Source organism: Morus notabilis, unplaced genomic scaffold (assembly GCF_000414095.1).
Source record: "Morus notabilis unplaced genomic scaffold, ASM41409v2 Scaffold698, whole genome shotgun sequence".
Classification (NCBI taxonomy): Eukaryota; Viridiplantae; Streptophyta; class Magnoliopsida; order Rosales; family Moraceae; genus Morus; species Morus notabilis.
The window spans coordinates 653027-661381 of NW_010358448.1; positions in this window are offsets into that span (position 1 = coordinate 653027).

An 8355-nucleotide genomic window follows, 5' to 3' on the forward strand; every position below is an offset into this window, starting at 1 on the left:
TTTTATGATCTCATCTCTTCTGATCTCATCATCGTACCATCCCTATTCCGCCCTGCTGACGCTTGGGCCCGCTTTCTCTCTAATCATGGGACATCGCCACACTCGAACCCATCCTTACTTCACTTCACGAAAGCCCGGCCCATATTTCTGACACCTCTAAAAGACAGGCCCAAGCTCAGCACATCTCTTATCTCCCGCTTCAACTTCAATTGTTCTACATTTGTTATAGATTCTCCCTCTCCAAACTCTAGTCTACTCTGGCTTCACCTGGTCGGAATAGCTCCAGGCTCCAGCCTTCTGCTTCACCCGTTTCTTTCTATCCCATAGGTTTGGATTTCTCTCCCTTTCTATTTATCATTTTTCCGTCATTCGCTGTATTTTCTTCTTCTGGAAATTTAATTGCTTTTTTCCCCCCTCTGGAAATGCGCTTTCTATTGAAGTTAAACACAAAAAACAAAAAACCCTAGTCCAGACTCTAGAGAAGCTTCTTCCGGGAATTTTGATGAAATTTTCAACTTCCTCAGAACAAGTAATGGAAGGAGGGGGGTTGGACCGGAATCCGTTGGGCGTGATGCCGATCTCCGACGACGTCGTTCGTCCAACAAGGCGGTGCTTCTTGCAGAAATCAAAAGCGAGGCCTCCGATGGTTGCGTTAGCGAGAGCATTCTGGAGAATCTGGAAAGGACTCAAAGGAATGCGATTCCGGAGTCAATGAGAGCAGCGTACTGTATGGTGGCATTAGAATGCACGGTGAAATTCCTGGTGAGCAGTGGGGGAAAGCCTCGGGAAAAGTACTCCAAGGCGTTGAATCACATTTGGGGAGGGGAAAGGAGAATCGGACGGTTGGAGAGGCTTGGGAGGAGTCAACTCCTGTCGGACGAGCTCAAGAAGCGCCGCGACGAGCTTAACTCTGTTTTCGAGGACGAGGATGTTTGTAGAAAGCTTTGTAGAATGAATACCAGGAACGATGCTTTGTCGCGTATTTGTGTTTATTTGGAGGAGGCCTCCGCTGGTATAAGTATAACTAATTCATCAAGCAGACGATGAGGCAGAGCCAAGTCCATCTCAATCTCAACATTTTGATGTTGATTATGGTTTTGGAATTGATAATCAATCCAAAGATGCTCCTCCGAATTTGAAGGAACATAATACTACTACTGCTCATGCTGCTCATGCACATGAGGTGGGTAAAACGTCTACTCAGTAATCTCGTATCTTAATTTAATTTTTTTTTTTAAAAATTAATCTCTGTCGTTGGTTAAATGGTGCGTTATATGCAAAATTGCACTGTCCAACTCTGATATTCTTTGTTACAGTGGAATGAATCAATTGACAACTCGCCTAAAACAACTGCCAACCAGAACCATGGAACTCGCCGGCCTATCCCAAAGAGAAAGACCGTTTCTCCGCCGAAGATCAACAAGAACGAAACTAGAATGAGAAAAAAGAAAAAACGATGGTCTTAACATGAAGAAGAGATCTTAAGGACTGCTGTTCAATCGTATGCGCTTCTTTTAATCTCGCGATTTTCGCATCGTTATCACTGGGTGTTATGTTTTTTTCATGAACTATTGGTTGTTTGTTTGTTTAATCTTGAAAGCAAATTTATGCTCACGATTCTGGTTTTGTCATAAAGGTTTGGTCCCAGGTGGAAGGACATCTGGACTACCCACCATGATGATTTTGGAGACAGGACTGCGGTAAGCAAATGTTATGTTGTCTTGTTTGTTTGCAAATTGCAATGCCAGCCAACTTAATTCCTTGTCCATCCGTGTCAAGGCAATTGCTGTTGTTAAAAGTTGGATTTTTCTTCACTCCCACTGGTCGATTTGAAGGATAAGTGGAGAAACATGAACAAAAATGTGCGTCATTGAACTGAAGTATATATGCAGCTTAGCTTTTTGTATTTTGCTTGCTTGCATATAGTTATATGCTTTTGATTGGTTCAACACGTGCTTTTTTTTATTATTATTTATTTTTATGCTTCATAGTTGCCAAATAGCGGTGGTTCTGGGAAAATGAATAGTATTTTGCTCCTTACAAAACAACAGGGATACTCCAAACAGTGATGAAATTTAACACTTTTCCGTGTAAATATCTGTTCCACGGAATGTAATGGAGCCTCACATAACAATGAGATGCGCCCAAAATAAATGAAAACTTGCTGCTTTATGCATGTACTATGTAGATGAAGTTTCATGCCCAGCTCGGTGTGAAATAACTCGAGCAATAATTCGAGAATATAAAACTTTAGGGAAAGGAGGAAAAAAAAAAAAAAAAAAAAAAAAGGATGGTGTCCCCATGCCTCTTGATTTGTTAGGTGGTGTCTTGAGTCGGGTGTTGGTTAAGGTAGGGTTCTTTGCCATGGTCATTAGGATCATTGATTGTAGGAGTTTAACTCCGTATAGGGTTAGAGTTTTGTTTAGCTCTGTCGATCGGTGCATGGACTCTCGATAAGGTTCTTTGAGTCTGCTTCTATACCTAGTTCTTGGTCTTCGGACCCTCAGTTGCACCTTGGTCGATTTTGGCTCAATTTAATAGATTTTTTCCTCTAATTGGAGGCCTTATTCACCCAAAGAAAAATATGCTCAAGTACTAATATATGTTATTCTCAAGCACTTAAAAGCATTACTAGCCAAAAAAAAAAAAAAAACACTTAAAACATCTCCAAGGCATTTCTATTATTCTAATGGTTAAAAATGAAAGATGCAGATTTGATTGATTTTTTTTATATTTTTACGTTTGGAGCAAGGATTCGTGTCATAGTTCGGATCATAATTCGTGGCTTGCTACAGTAGTGACAGAACTAGTTGCGGATTTAGGTGATGAGACAAGAAACGGATCTGGGCGGCTTCATGAGAAAGAGCGGTGGAGGAGATGTATGTGCCTGGGCTAGGACGTGGGTTGGGAGGCGGACGATACGTGTCGATCTCAACAGTAGTGTGATGTCTAGATCTGGGTGGCTTTGTGTGGGTTGTACTCATAGAGCAAATTTTGCTTTGGTGATGGGATCCAAAATGAATTTTGTTTGCATAAGAGGATTCTTCATGGAAACGTAGCATTGTATCTGGCTTTGTGTGGGTTGTACTTACATAGCATCAATTTTGTTTTGGTGATGGAATTCAAAACAAATTTTGTTTGTAGCATTATGTTTTCTCTATGAAGATTGTGATTTTGGGTCTAAATGTTTTTTTTTTTATTCTATATAATTGGTTTGAAAGTTTGAGGAAGAAAAAGAAATATAAATCTGTGTTTTTTTATAAAAAAAATCTTTTTTATTATTTAATCATTTTTATAGATTTATTAGTTAGAATTTAATGGCTTTAGTTAATTGTTAATTATATGCCACATCATTAAATATGTTAATTTTATAGACTGAAGTAGATGGAAAGGATATTTTAATCCATTTTTTATATATCAAGAGGTATTTTGAATTACTTTTAAAAATTAGAGACGTTTTAAAATAAGATACATACTTCGATGTGTATTTATGAAATTAATCCTTTTTTAATTTGAGTTTCTAATTAAATAAATAGAAGGGCAAGTTTGACATTTCACTTCTTAAAAAAAGGTTAGATTTTTAGACGTGTATATATATAAATAATAATTATGTATTATATGCTATCATAAAAGTTTGGCCTAAATTAAAAGTGATCTTATAAGGTTTAAAGTTGAATGAGGTTAAGTCATCTCACAAAGTATGGGCGTAGAAACCCTAATGTTTGTCTAATTTCTAATTTATAATGAGCTAAAATTAGAAATAAGAAAAGTGTGTGCAGTTATAAATGGTTTAGTCCCTAAATTATACGTATGATTCTTTTCTAACATCCTATTATCAAAAAAGTTAGAACCCCCTTCTCTAAAAAATTCAAACGCATCAATTTAGAATATTACGAACCACAAGACTTAAGAATTATATATGTTATCATGAATTCAGGTACGCTTCCGTATCTAGTCTATTACTCTTGATGATTTAACATGAATGATCTTGACATGGTGAAGGTTTTCATCTATAAAGAAATTTATAACAAGTGGTCTCAAAACCTTTTCATGTTGAATTATTGAGAAACGATTTGGTATTCTCAAATTTAATAATTTTAATTTTGGTCTTATTGGATTTGAGAATAATTGTTATTGGCTTAGTTTGGTAGTGCTGCGGATTTTAAAAAAATTGTTTTTAGCTGTGCTGAAGGAAGAAGCAGCTGTTATAAGAAGCAGCTGAGTGTTTGGTAAACTGTAATTATAGTAGCTGTGCTGGTTCTAAAATTAGTGTAATAGCGTATGGTAAATTTTGATGTTGAATTGCTGTGGGTATGTAAAATGACCAAAATAGACATGATATGAAAGTTAAATATATATAATTATTTTTAGTATTTAGAAGTATTTATTTAACTTAAAAAAAACATAATGCTATGATTTTGAGTTTTTTAACAATAATTTATGATAATTAATTCTTTTTTTTCATTTCTTCATTCACAATATAGTTACAACTAAAAGGAGCATTAGTGAGTAATCAATTTGTTGAACAAAAAAGTACATTCCATGTTCAAAAACTGACAGAGTCATTAAAAGAATTAAGTCGTGTTCATTAAACTTGTCACAATTTGATCTCGTACTTTAACCATTTCTTGTGATAGTAAAGCTTCATCTTCTTCTACATTGTCCTCCAGTTGATGCTCTTCATAAGCGAAAACATCTAGATTACCCTTGATTTCTTGAAAATGTCGATCACGCTGATCATGCATCCTAATATAGTTATGAAGCGTCATTGTTGCAATAACTATTTTTACTTGCTTCCTAAATGAATAATTAGGCATGTCTCTCAAAATTTTTCATTTTTTCTTTTAAACACCAAAAGTGCGTTCAATGACACTTTGAAGAGAAGAATGTGCTTGATTGAATACCTCTTTACTGCCCATTAGTCGACGACCTATTCGAAATTGTGGTAAATGGTATCGTTCTCCTTATATCCAAGAAATCCTTTCAAATGTTTGATTATTTTCTATGACAATTTTGGTTATTTGATTTGGTCCAGAGAATTTAGTATGCAAACTGAAGAAAGAAATCAGAGACTTAAAAGTTTTATTGCATATTCAACAATCTTTAGTGCAGCCATGTAAGCAGTTTTGCATAGCATACAAGCTTAGTACCAGACAAATATACAAAGCAAAATCAAAGTTTACCATTATTCCCTATAACATTTAAGCATTCAGCACACCAGAACGTGCATTTTTTTTCCATATATGAACAAACAAAGGGGAAAAATGAAAGGAGCAAGGATAAAATGACCTTCGCTGTCCATCGATGTATTAGCTCAGAGCCAAGGAGAGTTATATATAGGAGTTATAATAGATTTCACTTGGAGATACTTGTGGAGGACCTCAAAGCAAAGTAGCAATTGATACATATGGTGCCGGCACGGATTGATCTCGAAGCAGTGTTGGCCACATTCAAGTCCTTTGTGACAACACCTGCTGCTAGTCCTATACATGAAATGAAGATCTCTTTTTCATGGGAAGCATTTTCCTTCAACTTGGCATCAAATTCATCGACGGCATCGCAGTTTTGACCCATTTCAGTTATGAACTCAGCCAAAACCTTGTATCCAAACCCTAAGTCGGTCTCAAGCTTAGTGCAGACCTTGGAGACTAGTGATAAATATTCAAGCTTCTTTAGACCCTCATCTGTAGTAGCCATTGATGAAGATAATCAAAGCCTATCTGCAAGAATAACAGAGGTCAGAAACTTGTATAACGCACCCAAAGGCAAGGACTTTTGTTCATATTTACATACAATTTGTGGGCATAAATTAAGTAGTAAATGAAGCGTGAGAAATAAGAACATTTATACAAAACAAAGAAAAAAATGCAGAAATCAGAAAGAGTCAAAGAGAGAAACATATTAATAGAAAGATGAATAGTTCACGACAATTCAAATTACAATCTTTAATTTTTTTTTCCACTCTTTGTCATACCTTTTGGGAATAGAAGAAAGGAACGCAGGGACCAGAATGAGAGAGCGCAATCGAAGGTGGCGTTACTTCCAATTCCTCAGATGAAACTCAGTAGCAGAACTCTACCCCCAATTCCTCCGATTTCATTTGTGCCAATTAGGGCGTGAACTGATAGTATTATTCCGACATTAAAGATGAGAATTTCACCAGATTCTTAGACGAGGGCAGTGAAATCAAAGAAGAAAGAAGAAGATTTGCTTTACGTTGTGCTGCTGTAAACATAATGGGAATTTGAAAGCTTAGTATAAACTGACCAAAAACCACAAAAGGGGACAAAATGAACGAGCAGGCACCATGAGATTTGGGGGAAAAGTGTTCATAAATGAAAAACAGACAGAAATAGAGAAATGTGAACCTCTTTCGGTAAGCGAGCTTGGCGTAGGAAGAGCGCTTCACGTGCCTTTAATCTTCCTTCCACTACCCAGTCTTTCACAAAATCATGTATCGATCTTCCTTCCACGAACCTAAGAATGCATGGGGAAATTTGGGCATTTGGTGGAAAGAGAGGATCGAGTGAGGTTTTCTTCTTCCTTGGCCGGGTAAATGCCTCTTCGACGGCTAACACGAGCAAAACCACCAACACCGAGAGAACAGAGATTTTGGGGACTCCGCCGCCGACAATCGCAGGAGATAAACGGAGAGAGGGAGTCCGAGAGAGAGAAGGAAGAGAAACGGAGGGAGAGAGCGAAGGCTGAGGCTGAGGCAAGAGAGCACGAGAGGAGGCTGCCTCTGAGAGTTTCAGGAGAGGGGCTGAGGCAGAGAGCACGAAGGAGTTTCAGAATGATAGGTTTGAGGGTTATTTTGGGAATAACCAAAATTTCATTAATGAGGGACTTCAGATTCCCAGACAATCTGAAATCAGAAGCAGCAAGGGAGCTGCTTCTGATTTCAGCTAAAATATTACTTTTAGATTATCTAAGAATCCGGTTTTATGTGTTTACCAAACACATTTTTTAGCTTCAGCTAAAAAAAAATGCTTTTAACTTCCCAAAATTTATACCAAACTGAGAGGGGCTGAGGCAGAGAGCACGAAGGAGTTTCAGAATGATAGGTTTGAGGGTTATTTTGGGAATAACCAAAATTTCATTAATGAGGGACTTCAGATTCCCAGACAATCTGAAATCAGAAGCAGCAAGGGAGCTGCTTCTGATTTCAGCTAAAATATTACTTTTAGATTATCTAAGAATCCGGTTTTATGTGTTTACCAAACACATTTTTTAGCTTCAGCTAAAAAAAAATGCTTTTAACTTCCCAAAATTTATACCAAACTAAGCCATTGTCTTCTAAAATTCCGGGTTCAAGAATAGTTAAAAGTTGTGATTAATTGAATTCGGATTTAATAAAGAAAATTGATATTTTAATTTTCTGTCATTAAAGATGTTTTGAGAAGAGATTTTTCGTTCTTGTTTCTGAGTTTCAATGCGTTTCATTGCGCATGAAGAACTTTCGGTTAATTAATTATAAAAAAAGGACGATCAGATGTGTTTGGGCCCCAAGAATTATGCCGGCGAAGACGACAGCGTAGAGGAGGGTCTGTAGGGAGGAGGAGAGGGCCCACTGGGCTTGGAGGGCGGGCCCAATGAAGGAGAGGAGCATGAGTTTAGAGGCGTCGACGATGCAGGACAATTAACAAACAAGCGACCGGGAATAGCTGATCTGAGCCACGAGTACACTATATTATTATATTATATTATTTTGACATCTTCATTGTTATTGAGTTGTCTTATTACTTTAATTACCGGGTCTGCTGGGCTGACAAATGCAATAAAAGTTGCTTAGAAAGCTCAGCACGTCATAAAAAGTCAAAGATAGCGCACGTGGCTTTTTTGTTTTATTTTATTTAAAATTTAATAAATAGAAATAGTTTAAAGAATGAGAGAAAGAGAGAAATAGATTAAGATTTGAGATGAATTAAAATTAATAGGTGAATAGTTTACATAAATTAATAAATAAGTTAAATTACTGTTTTCGTCCATAACTTATCTGGTTATTAACCATAACTTGACAAATTATTATCCATAATTATTCATAATTTGTCTGATTATGAACCATAATTTAATAAATTTATCTATAATTTATTTAATTATAAATCATAACTTGATAAATTATGACCTATTAATGTCTATAACTAAAAATTAACTTATATATTTTTTTAAACTTTTCGACATATTTTTTACTATTTTCCTTAAAAAAGCCTATGGACCTGCACGCTTAGGCCCAATCCATTAGTTTTGGAAGGCCCATGCAGGAATGCCTGGTTCCTTGCTTGTTTCTTTGTTTGAAGGCTTGTTTCTTTGTTTGAACTTTGAAGCATGCCTTTCTCATTGATTTTCTGAAAAATA